Source organism: Rutidosis leptorrhynchoides, chromosome 4, assembly GCF_046630445.1.
Source record: "Rutidosis leptorrhynchoides isolate AG116_Rl617_1_P2 chromosome 4, CSIRO_AGI_Rlap_v1, whole genome shotgun sequence".
Taxonomy (NCBI): Eukaryota; Viridiplantae; Streptophyta; class Magnoliopsida; order Asterales; family Asteraceae; genus Rutidosis; species Rutidosis leptorrhynchoides.
Window position 1 is genome coordinate 522,554,070 of NC_092336.1, and position 25,160 is coordinate 522,579,229.

At 33.9% G+C, this 25,160-nt stretch overlaps 1 non-coding gene across 1 annotated transcript; it reads right to left on the reverse strand.

The window, feature by feature from the left end:
• Nucleotides 1-24,056: 24,056 nt before the first annotated feature.
• On the reverse strand, nucleotides 24,057-24,163 carry LOC139845808 (small nucleolar RNA R71). The gene has a single exon (XR_011758564.1). It is a non-coding gene; the product is annotated as a small nucleolar RNA R71 (small nucleolar RNA).
• Nucleotides 24,164-25,160: the final 997 nt, after the last annotated feature.

A 25,160-nucleotide genomic window follows, 5' to 3' on the forward strand; every position in this document is an offset into this window, starting at 1 on the left:
TTCAGAATGGAAAGTCATAATTCTAAGAGATAAAGGTTATACATATAACTGTTGATGTAGATATGCTGTGAGTTTTTAAAGTATTGATTGCTGATTCCCGGTAATTGGTATGACAATTATTGTTACTAGATGTTGGTGAGTACATGTTAGGGTTTCGATGAATATAATGATTTTTCGAAAAGTCAAAGGTCAATGAAATGGTTGGTAAGTTTACTGATAATGTGATGAGATATAATCGGTTTCCTGGTAACAATGACGAAAGGTAGACTTATATATTAAAGTTATAATAAGTTTAATCTGAATGAAAGTCAAAGTTGATTTGCTAGAGCTGTGACAAAATTTGCAAATTTGAAAGGAATTATCAAGTTATTTTGGGTAATAATAACACTAAAGAAATTAGCACTGATACATGTTAAACGTTTACTCAGGTTCTGAGAGTTTTCAAGTGTATAACTATATGCATCAATCTTTTCTTCTGTAGATGAAGTGCGGTTGGTTCATCCTCTCGATTGAGGTGTTTTCAAGAATCATGAAAGGTTTGAACGCAGATTGTAATCTTCAAGATACATATGAGGTTTAAAATGAAATCAAGTGGCAAACTTGAAGAATTGTTTAGTTTCATATGTTATAATCAATATTTTAATTCATTTTAATTGTCCAGTATTGGTAGTCCACAGTTAGCAGTCCACAGTTACTAATTCATTAATTCATATACAGTTTATAATATTCGAATTAATTAATACGTATCGTGACCCGTGTACCTGTCTCAGACTCGATCACAACTCAAAGGATATATATTATTTAAGAATCAACCTCAACCCTGTATAGCGAACTCTAGCATTACAACATATAGAGTGTCTATGGTGATTCCAAATAATATATATAGATGCGTCGATATGATATGTCAAAACCTTGTATACGTGTCCCGATATTTAAAGTGCGTAAAATAAATAACAGAAATTAAATGACGATAAATAAAATTACGAGAATATAAATTGCGATAAATAAAATGTAATCAGTTAGCTAGGAACAGTTAGCGTGGATTCTTAACAAAATTACTCATAGTTAATTTATTTGTTTCTAACAAATTTTATTTTGTCCAATGTTTTCTTCATTATGCCACTTGTTGGATTCTGATAGGTCAAAATCCAAATATGAAATTGAATGAAAATGGTTATTCTGGGGTGAACGGATTCGTATAGATGTGGTTGTAAGTAGGATAGTAAATGACTGTTGAATCAGATTCGAAGAATGTACAGTGTAACTTATTAATGCGAAATCTAAATATTCCTCGGGTATTACCTACCCGTTAAAATATTTTCACCATTAACAGCTTGTACAATTAAAAATTTTAATTACAATCTTTATGAAAACATATATACATATATATTTTCTTCAGACGTAATCATGGATTTAATGAGTCAATGTGATATTAAACTCATCAGATTTATGGCTAGAACTAGAGTACATAATCTCTAAAATATTAGAGATTACATAATAGCCATGAAGGACGAAGATAGTTTATGTAGAACAATTCGTAGAATGATGATTATGCTTGAGGTATAGATTGCGAGGTTGAGAAATGTGATGATGTTGTTGTTGTTGGTGTTGGTTATGCTGCTGGTGCTGCTGATGGTGGTACTGTTGTTGTCGGAGCTACAAGTGTTGTTGGTGCTGAGGTTGGTGATGATGTTGGTGTAGTAAGTATCGCTTGTAGATCATGCACCATTCTTTTCAGGGTTTCTATCCTACCTTCTATCATTTCTATCCATCCACTCATCTGATTCGATAGATCCTGATTATCAATTCGAAGTTCCCTAACTTCTTCTAATATTCCCCTTCAATTGGTATTCGGAAGCAGAGGTTGAATATTTTCTGAGATTGCAGTAATGCGACCTTCGAGGTGGAAAACTTTAGCAAGAAGGGTGAATACAGTGTTGCGCATAGGTTCACCGGTGAGTACATCGTTTTCTCCGATGTTAGGAGGTAAGTTTAGTTCGCGGTAGGGTTCGCCTTCTTCATTTCTCCATCGAGTGAGTAAGTCTCTGACCCACCCCCATCTCCTCCAGAAAGAAAAATAGCTAAACGGTGGAGACACTTCGGGTTCATTGACTTCGGAGTCTACTTCAATACGCATCTCGAAATTGCTTCCGGAACTAATGGAATCCAAGCTAGGTGTAGGATCCATCTCTGATGGATCAGTTAGAGGATTTTCGATATGAAATGATTTTCGGTTATCGGATAATATTCTAATTATATAGAATATCTAATATAGTACAGAAGATCCCGTAGATTACGGAGGAAATTAAGGAAACGTGTCAGATAAAGTCTACAGTAACATATACGCTAAGATATGGATTTGTCTATACACTATTCATGCAATCAATGCGGTAAGATGTGTCTAGACTAGGAATGATAAGCAGGTAATTTCCTAAGGATGATAAGTAGATGATTTTCGACATGAAATGATAAGAAAAACTTTTGACATGCAGACACGGTCGAAGTCCAGACTCACTAATGCATCTAAACAACTATCAATTAGACACACTAATGCAAGACCTGATTCGCTAAGACCACCGCTCTGATACCACATGAAGCGACCCGTCCTAATCCATAAGGACGAATACAATAACATATGATTACATCGCGAGGTATTTGACCTCTATATGATACATTTTATAAACATTGCATTCGTTTTTAAAAGACAAACTTTCTTTACATCGAAAATTGACGGCATGCATACCATTTCATAATATATCCAACTATGATTGACTTAATAATAATCTTGATGAACTCAACGACTCGGATGCAATGTCTTTTGAAATATGTCATGAATGACTCCAAGTAATATCTCTAGAATGAGCAAATGCACAGCGGAAGATTTCTTTAATACCTGAGAATAAACATGTTTTAAAGTGTCAACTAAAAGGTTGGTGAGTTCAATAGTTTATCATAATCATTCATTTTCATCATATTAATAGACCACAAGAATTTCATTTCCAGTTCTCATAAATATACGTCCCATGCATAGAGACAAAAATATCATTCATATGGATTGAACACCTAGTAACCGACATTAACAAGATGCATATAAGAATATCCCCTATCATTCCGGGAAATACTTCGGACATGATAAAAACAACATCGAAGTACTAAAACATCCAGTACTTTGGATGGGGTTCGTTAGGCCCAATAGATCTATCTTTAGGATTCGCGTCAATTAGTAGATCGGTTTACTAACTATTAGGCTACCAAGCAAAAGGGGCATATTCGGCTTCGATCATTCAACCATATAATGTAGTTTCGATTACATGTGTAACAACCCAACCCGATATCCAAACGATCACGCGAAAATACCAATAATTTTTTTTTTCTTAGAGCAGTAAATTGAGCGGCGCACCATCCCCTTGCGCGGCGCGCAAAAGGGGCCTGGCAGCCCGTTGTCCAAAAAGTCCCAAATGCGAAAATGTTCGACCAGTCCCGGACGTATTTAGACAAAACGATTTTCACAACATATTCATATATGAAAAACTAACACGTTCCATTCATAAAATAAGTTTTACGAGGCGGGGCCCACATCGACCCCACAATTACCCTTTGAGTACAAAATACAAGTTTTGACCCCACAATTTTAAACACAAAATAAAAGCCGAGCATGGCGATTGGGGATACGCTACCCAATCCTAATTAATCCAAAAGCAAGCCTTCTAAAGCAACTACGCGAGCCATTAGTTCCCACGCTTACCCGAGCCACCGCATTCAAGCAAATCTATAAAAATGTAAACAACGAGAGGGTAAGCTAACGCTTAGTGAGTGAGAATATACTACATACATATATATGCATAAAATGGACACGCCACACAAATAATCAAATAACGCATACCGAAACATCCAAGCATAAAGGCAAGCTAATCTAAGTATACCGTACGATCACTAAGCAACAAGCTAACAACATCAACAATGAGTAAGTTCACCAACGACAATGTGAACAAATGCCAATAAGCTACACCCGAAGGGTTAGCTACATCACGACAATACAACATTATACGTATACAATATTTAACATGCTAAACAATCACAAACACAATATGGTTAACCATAATGCTATGGTGCTACCGGCTCGTGGTTCACACCATACGTAATGCCATGACGCTACCAGCTCGTGGTTCACGTCACTACGCATTTGAGTCATACTCCTTTATAGTGCTACCGGCTCGTGGTTCACACTCGATGCTACCGGATCGTGGTTCACATCTTTGTTTATAGTGCTACCGGCTCGTGGTTCACACTCGATGCTACCGGCTAGTAGTTCACATCTTTGTTTATAGTGCTACCGGCTCGTGGTTCACATCTTTGTTTATAGTGCTACCGGCTCGTGGTTCACACTCGATGCTATGGTACTACCGGCTCGTGGTTCATACCATAACATTCACAAATAAATACACTATATACATACATGCATAATTATTCCACTCACAATATTAACCCTTCGCCATTGGAGTTATATAATCCACATCACACGCCCATGTGATAACGTACACACAAAGTGGGCACCTCATCAAAGATGGTCAACCAAAACGCACAACCGTGCCAATTGGACCTATACACAAGTCCATCAATCCACCTATATGTGAAGTGAGCTCTATGACCGAGAACCACTTCACCCGACCCGCACCCATCCTACACATACATATGCATATAGGATATTAACACTCACCTTGAAGTCTTGATGGATGCCAAACCAAAATCCATAATCGCCGATGGAATGTACCTATTCCATTTATCACAAATACAATAACACAATTAGGGTGGATTTACAAATCAACCCAAATTGACAACTAGTGCAATTTTGACCCAAATGCACTTCCAAGTACAAACCGCTCCCAAATTCACCAATAATCACTAACGCAAGTGAGAATGGTCTTAATATGCCAATTAGACGCAATCATAGGTGTTAAACACCTATCTTGCCCAAAATGACACTTAAACCCTAATTTTGAAACATAAGGAGTCAACATCGCGCATTAGCAAGTTTTGACACCAAAACATATTTAACTCGGTTTTATACTTCAACTTAATCCACTTTAAGTTTATAAACCTTATTACCTCGACAATTGAGTCATAATCATCAACAAACCCTAATTTTGACTCTAGTCAAAATTAGTCAACCACAAGAACCCTAATGGTCTCCAAAACATCAATAATCACTAATACTAGTGATTATACACCATTTACAAGTCTTAAACATGGTTAAATCATTAACCAACCCGAAACCCGCCAAATATCAAAATAGCAAGTTTCCATAAACCCTCTTCATCAACTAAATGGGTTTTACAACAAATCAAACTCAAACCCTAACTTGAATATCAAATCTAACAAATGAAATTCGGAATTTGAACTTACCAATACTGCCAAAATGATGCCATTGACGAGATGAACAACTTTAATACTTGAGGTTTGACCCGAAACACTCTTCTTCTTCTCCAATTGGAGCTCTCTCTCACTAAATCTCTCCTCTCTCTCTAGGGTTTGAAGATGAGAGTGTTGATGAGTGAAATGTGATCCACAATGATCAATGGATCAGTTTTTATGACCCCAAACTGACCCTAAGTGAAAAGACCAAAGTACCCCTCATTTAAACCCTTTAAAAATGCTGAAAATTGCATCAGACGCAATCGGAGCGCCGCTCCATAAGGTGGAGCGCCGCTCCAACCTTCAGGTGCTGGCAGTCGAGGAAAAAAATAGTTTTTAGTAACTTGTTTTTGCCATAACTTTTCGACCGTAGCTCCGTTTTCGATGAATCAAATATCGTTGGAAACGTAATAGATTTTCTTTCCAATGGTAAGGCTTTGAAACATCGATTCAAACTTTATTTGGGGTTGAAAAGATACGTACACACCTTGTCACTTTAGATAACGTCCAGTTTCCCTAGACGTTCGAGCAATCAACACGTACATGTGTCGTACACTTCATACATGCATCGTACACCATAAATACATTATGTACAATAAATATTTGGGTCTTACAACTCTCCCCCACTTAAACTCCATCACGTCCTCATGATCTTCTCCACTTAACCAATCCGAACCTACTCAACGGTCCTCAATCATAAGTCCCAATCCGAACTTTCCTAGACAATTCTTCCCAATGAATCACCTTTAACAACCAAAATCGTCACCCGCGATTTATTAAAACCACAATCCGAGCACTAAAACCTGCTCAATTCCCCATATCGGGAAAAACTCAACCAATCTCGTACCGAGATATCAATTCCTTAGCGTACCTTTACCAAGGAAAACACTAAAAGCGACCAAGTCTCAACCTAAAGTCAACAATCCGAACGTTGAAGATCGAACCACATGAATCCTTACGGATTAAATTTACCATTAAACATCCTTTATAGTGCGCAATACAACCAATACGCCACTATCCTAACATCATAAGCAACGGCTAAAACCAAAAGCGCCCAAAACGACTATGGCAACGCTAATCCTAAGGTGTACAAAATCGACTATTGTCACACCCGTAACAACATGTGAGCGAAACACGGCTATCGCATCACTAATCACACAACATGGTCCTCACGATCCCACCATTGGTGTATAAAACAACCGATAGATCACACCACACGGTCCTTACGACCCCACCATCGGTGTATAAAACAACCGATAGATCACTCAACACCGGATGAAGTCAGCGGACCTCGTCAACGGTCATGCTTCAACGATATATGACTACTCCCATGATGAAGTTAGCGGACCCCGAACGGTCATGCTTCACCAATCACATACTCCCATGATGAAGTCAGCGAACCCCGAACGGTCATGCTTCACCAATCACATACTCCCATGATGAAGTCAGCGGACCCCGAACGGTCATGCTTCAAAAATCACATACGCACTTTTGGCCTCGAACAACGAGTAGTGCAACATCGCGCTCTGCTACACTATAGTGAACCCTAACGGATACCACTAACCATCCACACAATCGAGCAAGAACCACCTATATCAAACATAGGTACAAAACAATAATTCTCTAAAAGAGAATCCGACACACACATCCCTTAACCGAGGGATTTCACCTTGCTCGCCAAACACGTCCATTATCTCTCAACGAGATTTACCACATTACCACCTCGGTGATAATTTCCAAATCTAAAATCATAAGTACAATTTAACCAAAATTGTACTCTACCACAAATTGACCAAAACTAGGTCCCAACACAAGTTTCGGATTTACTAAAAGCGTCATCCGAAATCTCTCACTAAAACCTCCTCGTGCTCCCCCACTTGGAATTACGTTCCATAACCACAATTTGTACAACCGTACAACGCTACCAAGGGTAGACTTTACTAACAATTAGGTTCACACGACCCATCACCATATCTTGCTCTAACCTTGAGCCTACCAAGGATCTTAACCTATCCTTAAACACTTCGAACGAAAAGTGTACCACAATTTACACAAACTATACTCTCGCAATCATCCAATTGCTTTGGTTTGTCAAATTTCACCTAGTCACTCATGTACTTAAGGGTTTCGCTAAGGTACCCTAAGTACAATGTAACCGCGACACAATCGGAGTCGAACACCACGCTAGTAGGTATAAGAGAGGCACCTAATGTCGCGTCATGTAGACTCCGTTACCAACATACATCGAGGTCCAAAACACTCAATCTCAAGGGTTCCAACCACCCGACGAACCTCACGGTTCATCAACTTTAACACGAGAGCGAACACCCTCTAACATTCGAACACCTAAGCCCACCCACATGGCTTGGTAGAAACATTTCCCAATACTAAGGAATGCTTGGTTGCACTAAGTCTTACGCCCTTCGCCCAAAATTCAAAACGTCACCATTGGGTACTTCCATTAGGAACGTCACCCATGACGATAACATGCACAACACGATGCATTTAACATACTCCAACTCAAAAAGCACATAATAAATAATCAAAGGACATATTTATTAAAACGAAACGTACCTTAACGTCTCCTTGCCGCCCCCGTCCCCGCTAACTCGGGACATTCTGACTTACGATGTCCTTCTTCTTGGCAATTGAAACATACCGTGCCATCACCCTTTGGCACCGGACATTCCCAAGACTTGTGACCCCTCACGCCACAATTGTAACACCTAGACGTACTAGAATCCGATATACCCGTCCGTGTACCACCCGTGCTCACGCTCGGACCCTTAGTCCTCTTACTGGGAGCACCATAAGAAACAACCCTTCCCTCACTTGAAGGTTCACCAAACTTCGATCGCGAATACGACTCGAAACCTCTAGCCGCGGTGAATAACTCCGCAAATGATTTCGCCTGAACTCTGCTAATCTTACTCTTCAAGTCATCATTCAAGGTTCGATAGAAATCTTGCATCAACAAATGATCATTCCCCAAATACTCCGGGCAAAAATGACCCTTCGCCATAAAGGTCGTCTTGAGAGTATTCAAGTCCATAGAACCTTGTTGCAAATTTCGCAACTCATTGCGCATTTCCGACAAATCGGCTGAAGTCCGAAACTCCTCGAAGAATTCCTCCTTAAATTCGTCCCACGATAAGGTCATAAACGTTTCACCACCGACAAGATCAATCTTACCATCCAACCAATCCCTCGCCCTACCCCGCAACAAACTAGTAGCGAGTCTCGTCTTTCTCTCGGGAGGGCAATCAATAGTACAAAAACACCCTTCGACATCCGAGATCCAAGTTGTGCTTATCAAAGGATCCAGTTTTCCGTCATACATTGGGGGTTTAGTCCTCATGAAGCTCTTAAGACAACGCTCCATTTCGCCACTACTTTGAAGTTCGGAATACTTCCTATCCATTTCTTCTCGAAACGCACTCATTTGCTCCGCAACGGCGGCCACAACTCTAGCGTTAAACTCAGCGTCGTTCGTCTCGATCCCATTTCCCGTCGTCATTCTAAGGAATGCAAAGCGATTAGATCACGAACGCATAAAACCACACACACAACACCGCCCCATCTTGCTAAACACTCATCGTACATCACTTGCTAGACACGATTTGCACCCGTAATAAGGTTTGCAAGTCCTTATTACGCACACACGCCGTATCAACTCGTTAGTACAACGACCGCCTCGCTCGATGATATAACAAACACAAACAAAATTCTACGCGATACAAACACATGCGAGAATTATTATCACATCACAATAATATATTAATAATATCCGCATTACTAATATAAACGTTAGTCCACCTATAAACAAGGCACTAACTATAACCCATTCCGACTCGTAATCCTACAAGTCCCGCAACAATTAAGCACACACAAAAGTCTAAGTCTAGGCACCTATCTCAAGTCTCCTAAATCCCTTAGACCATGCTCTGATACCACTTGTAACAACCCAACCCGATATCCAAACGATCATGCGGAAATATCAATAATTTTTTTTCTTAGTGCTGTAAATTGCGCGGCGCGCAAAAGGGGCCTGGCAGCCCGCTGTCCAAAAGGTCCCAAATGCGAAAATGTTCGACCAGTTCCCGACGTATTTAGACAAAACGCTTTTCACAACATATTCATATATGAAAAACTAACACGTTCCATTCATAAAATAAGTTTTACGAGGCGGGGCCCACATCGACCCAAATTACCCTTTGAGTACAAAATACAAGTTTCGACCCCACAATTTTAAACACAAAATAAAAGTCGAGCATGGCGATTGGGGATACGCTACCCAATCCTAATTAATCCAAAAGCAAGCCTTCTAAAGCAACTACGCGAGCCACTAGTTCCCACGCTTACCCGAGCCACCGCATCCAAGCAAATCTATAAAAACGTAAACAACGAGAGGGTAAGCTAACGCTTAGTGAGTGAGAATATACTACATACATATATATGCATAAAATGGACACGCCACACAAATAATCAAATAACGCATACCGAAACATCCAAGCATAAAGGCAAGCTAATCTAAGCATACCGTACGATCACTAAGCAACAAGCTAACAACATCAACAATGAGTAAGTTCACCAACGACAATGTGAACAAATGCCAATAAACTACACCGGGAGGGTTAGCTACATCACGACAATACAACATTATACGTATACAATATTTAACATGCTAAACAATCACAAACACAATATGGTTAACCATAACGCTATGGTGCTACCGGCTCGTGGTTCACACCATACGTAATGCTATGACGCTACCAGCTCGTGGTTCACGTCACTGCGCATTTGAGTCATACTCCTTTATTGTGCTACCGGCTCGTGGTTCACACTCGATGCTACCGGCTTGTGGTTCACATCTTTGTTTATAGTGCTACCGGCTCGTGGTTCACACTCGATGCTACCGGCTCGTGGTTCACATCTTTGTTTATAGTGCTACCGGCTCGTGGTTCACACTCGATGCTACCGGCTCGTGGTTCACATCTTTGTTTATAGTGCTACAGGCTCGTGGTTCACACTCGATGCTATGGTACTACCGGCTCGTGGTTCATACAATAACATTCACAAATAAATACACTATATACATACATGCATAATTATTCCACTCACAATATTAACCCTTCGCCATTGGGGTTATATAATCCACATCACACGCCCATGTGATAATGTACACACAAAGTGGGAACCTCGTCAAAGGTGGTCAACCAAAACGCACAACCGTGCCAATTGGACCTATACAAAAGTCCATCAATCCACCTATATGTGAAGTGAGCTCTATGACCGAGAACCACTTCACCCGACCCGCACCCATCCTACACATACATATGCATATAGGATATTAACACTCACATTGAAGTCTTGATGGATGCCAAACCAAAATATGCAATCGCCGATGGAATGTATCTATTCCATTTATCACAAATACAATAACACAATTAGGGTGGATTTACAAATCAACCCAAATTGACAACTAGTGCAATTTTGACCCAAATGCACTTCCAAGTACAAATCGCGCCCAAATTAACCAATAATCACTAACGCAAGTGAGAATGGTCCTAATACGCCAATTAGACCCAATCATAGGTGTTAAACACCTGTCTTGCCCAAAATGACACTTAAACCCTAATTTTGACCCATAAGGAGTCAACATCGCGCCATTAGCAAGTTTTGACACCAAAACATATTTAACTCGGTTTTATACTTCAACTTAATCACTTTAAGTTTATAAACTTTATTACCTCGACAATTGAGTCATAATCATCAACAAACCCTAATTTTGACACTAGTCAAAATTAGTCAACCACAAGAACCATAATGGTCTCCAAAACATCAATAATCACTAATACTAGTGATTATACACCATTTACAAGTCTTAAACATGGTTAAATCATTAACCAACCCGAAACCCGCCAAATATCAAAATAGCAAGTTTCCATAAACCCTCTTCATCAACTAAATGGGTTTTACAACAAATCAAACGCAAACCCTAAATTGAATATCAAATCTAACAAATGAAATTCGGAGTTTGAACTTACCAATACCGCCAAAATGATGCCGTTGACGAGATGAACAACTTTAATACTTGAGGTTTGACCCGAAACACTCTTCTTCTTCTCCAATTAGAGCTCTCTCTCACTAAATCTCTCCTCTCTCTCTCTAGGGTTTGAAGATGAGAGTGTTGATGAGTGAAATGTTATCCACAATGATCAATGGATCAGTTTTGATGACCCCAAACCGACCCCAAGTGAAAAGACCAACGTACCCCTCATTTAAACCCTTTAAAAATGCTGAAAATTGCATCAGACGCAATTGGAGCACCGCTCCATAAGGTGGAGCGCCGCTCCAACTTTCAGGTGCTGGCAGTCGAGGAAAAAAACAGTTTTCAGTAACTTGTTTTGGCCATAACTTTTCGACCGTAGCTCCGTTTTCGATGAATCAAATACCGTTGGAAACGTAATAAGATTTTATTTCCAATGGTAAGGCTTTGAAACATCAATTAAAACTTTATTTGAGGTTGAAAAGATACGTACACACCTTGTCACTTTAGACAACGTCCAGTTTCCCTCGACGTTCGAGCAAGCAACACGTACATGCGTCGTACACTTCATACACGCATCGTACACCATAAATACATTATGTACAATAAATATTTGGGTCTTACAACTTGTGTCTATTTCGTAAAACATTTATAAAAAATTCGCATGTATTCTCAGCCAAAAATATAAAGGGTAAAAAGGCAAATGAAACTCACCTAATGTATTTTGTAGTAAAAATACATATGACGATATTTAACAACTGAACAATGCAGGGTTGGCCTCGGATTCACGAACCTATATCATTTGTATATATATATATATTAAAACATATAATCGTAACTGAACCAATTTATTTATTATATTCATAATTTATATCTTATGTATTTTTAATTTGTGTATATATTCAAAATGGTTAATATTTATATAGTTATATTAATATATTTATATACATACTTGTTTAATATTATATTTAAAAAGTCGATAGTTTGTTGTTTGTAAGTATTTATATAAACAATTTTAGTAGGTGTTATATAGTTATGTGAAGTTTTAATATAAGTATAGTATATATAATAAGTATATTTTATGTACAAAATATTTATTTGCTTAAAAATCATAGTGTTGATATTAATGATATAATAGTAATAACATTATTAAAAGTGATAATATTAATAATAATAATATTGATAATGTAAATAATAATAATAGTTACAAAAATGTTACTAATGCTAATATTAATGAAAAAAATGATAACTTGTATTATTTTCTTAATAATGATAATAATAATGATATTAATCATGATAATAATAATAATACAACTATTAGTGATAATAATAATAATATTCATACTGGTATTTATAATCATAATAAATGAAAATTTTATCATAATACTTATACTAGTGGTAATAATAGTATTGTTAATTATAATACTTGTAGTAATAACATTAATTAATAATGATAATCATAATCCTAAAATGATAATAATACAAAAAAAAAAAATTATATAAATAACACTTATACTAATACTAATGGTAACAATGATTCTGATATTTGTAAGTATGGTAATATTAATAATAATTGTAATCTTACTAATAACAATCATACTAATAATAATAACAATGTTAATGTAAATGTTAATAATAATTATAATTCTAATAATAATGATATTAATAATAATAATAAAAATTTTGATAAGAAAACTACCTCAATTGAAGCATTTAAAAAAAATATTGTTGCAAATCGGACTCGAACCCTCGAATACCCGCAAATACCCTCAACCATTCACGCCATCACATTTTTCTGATATAAATCACGTTCCAATTTTATTTAATTCGAGTTTATTTATTTCCTTCTCTTCTTCTTCTTTACCAAATCAAAATCAAATTCAACGATAATTATAATCCAATCTAAACAGCGAGTTACCCAAATGTTTGAGATTTGTGATTGAATATAAACGGATTGTGTGATCTTTACTGAATAAAAAAATATAGATAGATAAATAATAAAAAAATGTACATGTGTAGTCTGTACGCATAAACTATAAACTCAAAAATTGATTTCAAATTTTAGGATGTTTCAAAAGAAATTTTCTACATGAAATAGGTTGAAAATCACTCCTATAAACTTTTTGAATCATCAATTGATTCTTAAACATCGAAACCAGTTTGAATTTCTCGATGAACACTCAATTTGACTTTTAAAATTGAACTTTGACTTCGTAAATTCGGATTCGATAGTTCAAATTGAGACATGAGATTTTCCAGATACTTTAAGTGAAGGATTTATAACAGCATTGCATTAAAGGAATTTAAAAATTCGTTCGAATTCAAGAGTTCACTAAAAAGTGCACGAACAGAGGTCTGTGTGTGTTCTTCGATTTTTTATTTTTTTTTCTGTTTTGAATTAATTAAATAAAGGCTGTAAGTGTTTTTGGAATTTGGTAGTTGATAATGTGTAGTTATTTAGTATTACTTACAACTGGAAATTATTGAGTCTTATAGCATAATGAATCCGAGAGTGGGAATGAATCAAAGAAGAAAGAAGAAAAATAAAAAAATAAAAATAAAAAGGTGATAGAGACATCAAACAAATTTTGTTTTATGTTCATGTCTGATTTTCCTAGTTCGTACTAATTATCTGTTACAGATTTCAATTGGATTTTGTTTTGTTTCTGTAAAGGGATCGACAAGAGTACATAGTTAAGAATAGGAGCAGAAGAAAAATAAGAGAGAAATTAGGAAAAGAGATAGAGACAGGTAACAAATTCACTTCATGTATCTGTATGTAATTCATTATATATAAACATATATCTGCTTTTTATATATCTGTATATATCTATATATCTATAATTAATCTTATTAATTAATAATTATTTAATTGTATATCTGAATATATGTATTTCTCCATAATTGAAATTTATATATATTTATATGTATTTATGCATATATATATATATCAGTAGGTAAAAAAAATGCGTAATTGAAGGGTTAATCGACAGCCTTTTAGTACTACCATTTCGACAAGAAGAATCGATATAAGAAGAAAAATACAGAATAAGGAAAACGACCTGTAACCATTTAGAGACAAACAAATTACAGCTACAGTTTTGAAAGATACTGGAAACCGAATTGGGATTCTAAAATCACGCATAGGATTTCATGTAATTATTATTAATAATTATATTGATAATAATTTAAATATAAATAATAACAATGATAATAATAAAAAGAGTAATAATAATAATAAGTCACAAAAATAAAATTTTAATGAAATAGATAATAATATTATTAATAAAACTAATAGTAATAATGATTATAGAAATGATAATGATATTAGTACTAATAAGAATGATAATACTAATTATAATAATGCTAATATTATTAGTGTTAATATTGAAAGTAATAACTATATTATTATAATATCTATTTATATGATTGATTCTAATATGTGGTTAATTATATTATGTTTTACTTACATTATATAATATCATAATTGAACACTTAAATTTTATATATTTTATACATGTTACAATATATTAATTATTAATAGAAATCTTTTATATATATATATATATATATATATATATATATATATATATATATATATATATATATATATATATACATATTTATTTACACATTGGTTCGTGAATCATTGGGAAATGTCAAAGGTCAAATGCATCATTGTAAACAGTTCCAAAAATTTTAAGACTCAATATTACAGACTTTGCTTATCGTCTCGAGTTCATATTAAGATTAAGTTTAAATTTGGTCGGAAATCTCCGGGTCGTCACAATTAATTAGTGAGGACACAAGGAGGTGATTTAGAATTGTTGGTGAGCTTCTTGACGTCAGATCATCAAGAAAGAGGTAACAACGATGAATCGATTATGATGATTATGTACGGTTGTGATAATGATAATGATGGTTACGTACGTGTGAGATGATTATGATGATTATGCTAATGAATAGTGTTAATGATGAATGATTATGATGATGATATAATAAGCCTCGGTGATGATGTTGATAATGATGATAAGTGATCATGATGAGCTGTGTTGATAAAAATTATATTGAAGGTAAAAAGGATGAAGATGTTAAGTGGGTTGTGCATGTAGAAGGCAGTAGCATTTATGGGTTAAATAAATTAAGTTTGTAATATAGATCAGAAAAACGAAAATAGTTCAACGGTTAAGGACATGTCGGGTTAGCGGGACGTCGCGGGTTCAAACCCGGACTTAGGCATTTTTTAAGGGTTACTTCTTTGAGGTAGTTACTTATCTATTCATTTAATAATATTATCATCTTATTATTATTATTATTATTATTATTATTATTATTATTATTATTATTATTATTATTATTATTATTATTATTATTATTATTATTATTATTGTTATTATTATTATTATTATTATTATTATTATTGTTGTTGTTGTTGTTGTTGTTATTGTTACTATCATTTACATTAAAAATTAATATTTTAATTGAAATTATAACTATCATTATTATTTTCATTATTACTATCATTATTATTATTTTCATTAACATGATTTTTACATATAATTTTAATTACATTATTTTATTATCACTATTATTATCATTAGTATTATTATTATTATTACAGTATTATTATTTTTACTACAAACATAATAACATTATTATATAAATACTACATATAACAAATTACTGATTTTTGATATAATACCAACTACAAATATATATCTATTGTAATATAACTATATATATGAATATTGATTATTTACAAAATAACTATATATAAAATATAACTGAAGATATAAAATATAAATAAAGCATATATATATATATATATATATATATATATATATATATATATATATATATATATATATATATATATATATATATAACTACAACACTTAATATATAAATATTATGTAAGAGGAAGTATGTGATCATATGTGTTAATATATATACTTGATATAGGTTCTTGAATCCGATGGCCAACCTTGCATTATTCAGTTCCGTCATATGTATTTTTACTATAAAATACAGTATTGTGAGTTTCATTTACCTTTTTACCCTTTATATTTTTGGGCTGAGAATACATGCGCAATTTTTATAAATGTTTTACGAAATAGACACAAGTAATCGAAACTACATTATGTGGTTGAATGATCGAAGCCGAATATGCCCCTTTTGCTTGGTAACCTAAGAATTAGTAAACCAGTCTACTAATTGACGCGAATCCTAAAGATAGATCTATTGGGCCTAACAAACCCCATCCGTTGTAGCAGATGCTTTAGTACTTCGATTTTGTTTTGTCATGTCCGGTGGATGTCCCGGAATGATAGGGGATATTCTTATATGCATCTTGTTAATGTCGGTTACCAGGTGTTCAATCCATATGAATGATTTTTTGTCTCTATGCATGAGACATATATTTATGAGAAATAAAAATGAAAATCTTGTGGTCTATTAAAATGATGAAAATGATCGTTTATGATAAACTAATGAACTCACCAACCTTTTGGTTGACACTTTAAAGCATGTTTATTCTCAGGTGTTAAAGAAATCTTCCGCTGTGCATTTGCTCATTTTAAAGATAGTACTTGGAGTCATTCATGGTATATTTCAAAAGTCGTTGCATTCGAGTCGTTGAGTTCAGTAAAGATTATGATTTAGTAAATGACAGATTAGATCATTTATAGATGGATATTATGAAATGGTATGCATGCCTGTCAACTGTCGATGTAATGAAAGTTTGTCTTTTAAAAGGAATGCAATGTTTGTTAAATGTATCATATAGAGGTCAAATACCTCACGATTTAATCATATGTTATTGTATTCATTCTTATGGATTAGGACGGGTCTTTACATGTGGTATCAGAGCGGTGGTCTTAGCAAACCAGGTCTTGCATTAGTGTGTCTAACTGATAGTTGTTTAGATGCATTAGTCGGTCTGGACTTCGACCGTGTCTGCATGTCAAAAGTTTTGCTTATCATTTTTGTCGGAAATTACCTGCTTATCATTCTTAGTCTAGACACATCTTATTACATTGATTACATAAATAGTGTATAGACAAAATTCATATTTTAGCGTATATGTTACTGTAAACTTTGTCTGACACGTTTCCTTAATTCCCTCCATAATCTACGGGATCTTCTGTACTATATATATGTATTCTATGTAATTAGAATATCATCCGATATTCAAAAATCATTTCATATCAAAATCTTCTAACTGATCGTGAAAGATGGATCCTACACCTAGCCTGGATTCCATTAGTTCCGGGAGCGATTTCGAGATGTATATTGAAATAGACTCCGAAGTCAATAAACCGGAAGTGTCTCAGCCGTTTAGCTATTTTTCTTTCTGGAGGAGATGGGGGTGGGTCCGAGACTTACTCACTCGATGGAGAAATGAAGAAGGTGAACCCTACCGTGAACCAAACTTACCTCCTAACATCGGAGAAAATGATGTACTCACCGGTGAACCTATGTGCAACACTGTTTTCACCCTTCTTGCCAAAATTTTCCACCTCGAAGGTCGCATTACTGCAATATCAGAAAATATTCAACCTCTACTTCCGAATACCAATCAAAGAGGAATATTAGAAGAAGTTAGAGAACTTCGAATTGATAACCAAGATCTATCGAATCAGATGAGTGGGTGGATAGAAATGATAGAGGGAATGATAGAAACCCTGACAAGAATGATGTGTGATTTACAAGCCATACTAATTACACCAACAACATCCACATCACCAGCCTCGACATCACCATCTGTACCGCGAGCATAATCTTCATTTTATCTAACGATCTCTCTACTTTATCTTTGTTCTACATATCAATCTACATTGATTATCTTCGCTAGACATGGCGAGTATGTAATCCCTAATATTTTAGAGATTATGTACTCTAGTTCTAACGGTAAATCAAATGAGTTTAATATAATATTAACTCATTAAATCCATGATTGCATCTGAAGAATATATATATATATATATATATATATATATATATATATATATATATATATATATATATATATATATATATATATATATATATTCATAAAGATTGTAATTAAAAATTCTTTTGTACAAACTGTTAATGGTGAAAATATTTTAACGGGTAGGTAATACCCGAGGAAATATTTATTTTTCATATTAACATGTTATACTGTACATTCTTCCCATCTGATTCAATAGTCATTTACTATCCTACTTACATCCACAGATATACGTATCCGTTTACCGCAGAATAACCAATTTCATTCAATTTCATATTTGGAATTTGATCTATCAGAATCCAACAAGTGGCATAATGAAGAAAACATTTGACAAAATAAAATTTGTTAGAAACAAACAAATTAACTATGAGAAATTTTGTTAAGAATCCACGCTAACAAAATCCTAGCTAACTGTTAATTCCTTATTTCATTTTATTTATCGCAATTTATTTTATCGCAATTTAATTCTCGCAATTTTATTTATCGTCATTTAATTCCTGTTATTTATTTTACGCACTTTAAATATCGGGACACGTATACAAATTTTGACATATCATATCGACACATCTATATATATTATTTGGAATAACCATAGACACTCTATATGCAGTAATGCTTGAGTTAGCTATACAGGGTTGAGGTTGATTCTACAATAATATATATACTTTGAGTTGTGATCGAGTCTGAGACATGTACACGGGTCACGATACGTATTAATTAATTCGAATATTATATATTAAACTATATATGAATTATTGGACTGTTAACTGTGGACTATCGACTGTGGACTAATAACATTGGACAATTAAAATGAATTAAAATACAGATTATAACATATGAAACTAAACAATTCTTCAAGTTTGCCACTTGATTTTATCTTAAACCTCATTTGTATCTTGACGATTACAATCTGCGTTCAAATCTTTCGTGATTCTTGAAAACACCTCAATCGAGAGGATGAACCAACCACACTTTATCTACGGAAGAAAAGATTGATGCATATAGTTATGCACCTGAAAAACTCTTGGAACCTGAGTAAACGTTTAACACATATCTGTGCTAGCTCCTTTGACGTTGTTATTACCAAAAATAACTTTGCAATTCCTGTTCAAATTAGCCAATTTTGTCACAGCTCCAGCAAATCTACTTCGACTTTCATTCGAATAAGTCTTATTATAACTTTGATATAAAAGTTGCTTTTCATCATCGTTACCGGAAAAGCGTTTAAATCCCACCACATTAGCAGTAAACTTACCAACAACTTCGTTGATCTTTGACTTTCCGAAAAATCATTATATTTATCGAAACCCTATCATATGTTCATCTGCATCTTGTAACAATAATTGCCATACCAACTATCGGAAATCATCAATCATTATTTCGAATCTCGCAACGTTTCTACATCAAAAGTTATATGTATACATATAACATTTATCTCTTAGAATTATGATCTTTCATTCTGAAATTTTGAAAAGCACCCGGTCTACGAATCAATACTCCAAATTTTGAAAAAGTTGAATGAAGTAGCAGAAACTGTAGACAGTCGTATACGACCTTAACCGTCGAAAGTATGATGATAAAGAATGGAGTGTTGGTGATAATGCTAAAAACGAACATATATTTCATAGCATTATCCCTCAAGAAAGACAAGCTTTTAGTTGCAATTGTTCTATTTACAAGTGATATTCGTTTAAATAATAAAAGGTGAAGACAAAAGACAGATTCGACAAATTGAAGATGCAAATGACCAAAAAGCTCAAAAGTACAAAGTACAATCAAAGTGGTTCCAATTATTGATGAGAAACGTCTCAAAATTACAAGAGTACAAGAAGCGAAACGCAAAATACAAGATATTAAATTGTACGCAAGGACGTTCGAAAAACCGAAACCGGGACCAAAGTCAACTCTCAACGCTCGACGCAACGGACTAAAAATTACAAGTCAACTATGCACATAAATATAATATAATATTTAAATAATTCTTAAAATTATTTATATATTATATTTATTTATTAAATCCGTCGGTAGAATGAAAACAAACACATGTGAGCTGGAAAAAGGGGCCATGCGATCGCATGGCCTGGAAGGCAAAAAGCCATGCGATCGCATGGAAGTATGTGACAGCCCACATTGCTATAAATTCGCGTGTTTTGGTTCAATATCAAACATCTTTTCTCTTCTCATTCATCAACGTATATATATTTATATTTATATTATAATTTTAATTTTAATTTTAAATTCTAATAATAAGGGTATGTTAGCGAATGTTGTAAGGGTGTAAGTCGAAATTCTGTCCGTGTAACGCTACGCTATTTTTAATCACTGTAAGTTATGGTTAATGTTATTTTTAATTTAATGTCTCGTAGCAAAGTTATTATTATGCTTATTTAAGACGAAGTAATCATGATGTTGGGCTAAAAATATTAAGATTGGGTAATTGGGTTTTGTACCATAATTGGGGTTTGGATAAAAGAACGACACTTGTGAAAATTAGACTATGGGCTATTAATGGGTTTTATATTAACTAAGCGATACCTCGTTAATTTAATATATAGACTTATAATTTGACGTATTTATATATAACCACATACGCTTGACTGGGTACGGTGGGCGGGATATCTATAAATACCAATAATTGTTCATTTTACCGGACACGGAACTGGATTAATAGTTAATAGACTTGTTGAAACAGGGGTGGATTACATTCAAGGGTAATTGGTGTAATTGTTAACATAGTAGTAAAACCTTGGTTTACACGCAGTCGATAACCTGGTGTATTCATTAAACAAAGTATCAAGACCTTGTTACAATTCGAATCCCTAATTAGTTGGAATATTTGACTTCGGGAATAAGAATAATTTGACGAAGACTTTCGCACTTTATGATTATGACTGATGGACTATTATGGACATATTGAATAATCCAGGACAAAGGACAATTAACCCATGGGAATAAACTAAAAACAACACGTCAAACATCATGATTACGGAAGTTTAAATAAGCATAATTCCTTTATTTTCATATTTAATTGCACTTCTAATTATCGCATTTTTATTTATTGTCTTTGTATTTAATTACACTTTTAATTATCGTACTCTTTAATTATCGCAATTTTAATTTATCGCACTTTTATTTATCGCAATTTCATTATCGTTATTTACTTTACGCTTTAAATTAAGTTGTATTTATTTTTAATATTTTACATTAGGTTTTAACTGCAACTAAAGTTTTAAAATCGACAAACCGGCCATTAAACGGTAAAAACCCCCTTTTTTATAATAATAATACTACTTATATATATTTTTGTATTTTTACAAATATAGTTTTTAAAATTATAGCGTTAAGCTTGTTTAAGAGATCCCTGTGGAACGAACCGGAGTTACTAAAAACTACACTACTGTACGATTAGGTACACTGCCTATAAGTGTTGTAGCAAGGTTTAGGTATATCTATTCTATAAATAAATAAATATTTTGTGTAAAATTGTATCGTATTTAATATTATTTCGTTATTAAAATAATACTATTTCCTAGTACACCTCGCACACATCAAATATTTTTTGGCGCCGCTGCCGAGGAACACATAAACGCCGAAAGCGCAACGCTAAATATATAAAAAAAGATTTTTATTAATTTTTAATTTCCTCTTGTAAAAATACGTTTTTGTAAAAATACGTTTTAAATATACGAAAATATAAAAAGAAAAACAAAAATTATATATTTTTAAAGAGTTTGTTAAATATTTAAGTTTTATAAAGTTTCTTTATTTTTATTTTTAGTTTGTAAAAATATAAATTTTATTTAAATATTTTGTATTAATATAAAACAGAAAAACAGAAAAAAAAAAATAAAAGAAATCAAACGGCCCGGTACTGTAGCTGCCCACTCTCTGGCCCGAAAACCTAGCCCATCCGATCGCATGAGCCCGAAGGCAAATTTTCATGCGATCGCATGAGGGTCTCTGACACGCCACAGTTGACTCCAACAGCAATCATTACGGGGTATTATTATTAATTATAATTTATTAAAACCCTAACTAGGTTTTATTTATTTATTATTTAGTTTAGTGTTATTTAATTAATTTGTATTATTTAGTTTTAATTCAGTTTTATTAAATTATAAAATTAATAGTTTTATAAAATAAATAATATAAAAATAATATTTTTTTTAAAAAATTTTTTTTTACTTTTTACAACTTTAAGTTTATTTTTTATATTTTGTATCTTTTTATTCGTTTTAGCGTAATATTTGTATTTTTTGCTCGTTTTAGTTTTAATATATAGTTTTTGCCATAGTTATTTTTATTTCTAGATTTTTAAGATTTGCCGTAAAATCCCTTAAATGCTTTTTCTTTAGACTAAGATTTAGGTGCTTTAGAGTTTTGCGACGCCGTTTTTATATTTTTGTACCCTTTTTAAGTTAATGCCATTTGGGATATAGTATTTCTCTAAGCTTTAATATTTTTTTTTAGACGCAACTTTTAATTCTTAGTTTTTAGTTCCTTTTTAAGTTTCCACGCGCTACTTTCTTATTTTTATTTTTCATCCTTTTATTTTTTGACATTTTTCGACGCGCTCTTTTTCTTTCTTATTTCTCGATGCTCTAGTTTATAGGACATAGAATTTTTTTTTCTATTTCTTCTCTAAAATTTCAAAACGAAAAAATTATTTTAAGTGGTTAAATTGATAGACATCAAAATTTTCTGATTCGTAGTAATAGTTGGATTTGTACGTGGACCGGGTTATTGGAGCCAAACAGTACTCAATTATATTGAGACCAAACAAATCCTGCCCCTCTGCTGCATCTTTTGGCTATTCGAAACGTGGGAAAAATCAGAAAAGTCTATTAATTTGATAACTTATATAATTTTTCTTATTTTTATAACTAATAGGATATTCAGTGAATGCACCGAGCAAAACGTTCACCACCTTTTGTACGTTCACCACCTGTAACTCGATCAAGACATCTAGCAAATATTGTCGCCATTGATTTTTCTTTAGAGTCGTCATCCAGTCGACCAAGTACTCCAATTCAAATTTCCGATAATCCATTTTTTGAACCCGACCTCACAATTGAGAATCCGGAGAATATTCAGGGACGATTCCGAGATCCTGAACCATTAATCTTTCCTCTAGAACCACCAATCATTCAAACAGAGATTATTGAGGAACCAACCATTAAATCAGAATCCTATAGTGATTCAGATTCAACAAATTCAATCATGGAAAATCTGGAACCTCTAAGTATGGAAGACCGAATAAGAGCTAAACGCACTGGCCAAGGTCATGCAATTACTCAACCAGACATTAATACGCCAGATTATGAAATCAAAGGACAAATTCTCAACATGGTGACTAATCAATGCCAATTTAGTGGTGCACCGAAGGAAGATCCAAATGAACATCTTCGTACCGTTAATAGGATCTGTACTCTATTTAAAATAAGAGAAGTGGAGGATGAACAGATATATCTCATGTTATTTCCCTGGACTTTAAAGGGAGAAGCCAAAGATTAGTTAGAATCGTTACCTGAAGGGGCGATTGATACATGGGACGTTTTAGTTGAAAATTTTCTTAAACAATTTTTTCCGGTATCTAAAGCCGTAAGACTTCAAGGAGAAATTGTTAAGTTCACACAAAAGCTAAATGAAACTTTATATGAGGCGTGGAAAAGATTTGGAAAGTTATTAAGAGGATGTCCGCAACATGGTTTAGACACCTGTCAAATAGTACAAATATTCTACCAAAGATGCGACATCACTACAAGAAAAGACATCGATATAGCAGATGGTGGTTCCATTATGAAGAAAACCGCAACTGATGCTTATAAAATTATTGATAACACTGCTTTCCACTCACATGAGTGGCACCAAGGAAAAGATATCGTTAGATCATCTAAAGCAGCTAGAGCCGATTCTAGCCATGACTTAGATTCCATTTCCGCAAAGATAGATGCTGTCGAGAGACGAATGGAAAAGATGACTAAAGATATCCACTCAATACGAATTAGTTGTGAGCAGTGTGGAGGACCACATTTGACAAAAGATTGTCTCAGTATTGAACTAACAATGGAACAAAGAGAGAATGTTTCATACATAAACCAAAGGCCTGGAAATAATTATCAGAATAATTATCAACCGCCAAGACCAAACTACAATCAAAACCAGAATTATAACCGAAATGTTCCATACAACAACCAATAAGGTCCTATCAATCAACAAGTATCTAACAATACTTACAATCAGCAAAGACCTATTTTTCAAAATAAACCACCACAAACCGATGATAAAAAGCCAAATTTAGAAGACATGATGTCGAATCTAGTTGAATCTCAAACTCAATTTTTCACATCTCAGAAACAAACCAATGAACAAAATGCTCAAGCATTTAGAAACCAACATGCTTCTATTCAAAATCTGGAACTAGAAGTGAGCAACCTAGCAAGGTTGATAGGTGAAAGAAAACCGGGAAGTCTACCTAGTGATACTAATGCTAACCCCCGGAATGAAACAGCTAAAGCCATTACCACAAGAAGTGGTATCACACTTAAACCACCTGAAATACCTGTAATTTCTGATGAAGCTATTCCTACTCCACAAGAACCACAATCTGATCAAGATAAGGAAAAAGAACCGGTAGTTGAAAAGGTTAATGAAGATAACACAGTTAAGGCTAAACCTTATGTTAAACCATACCAACCACCACTTCCT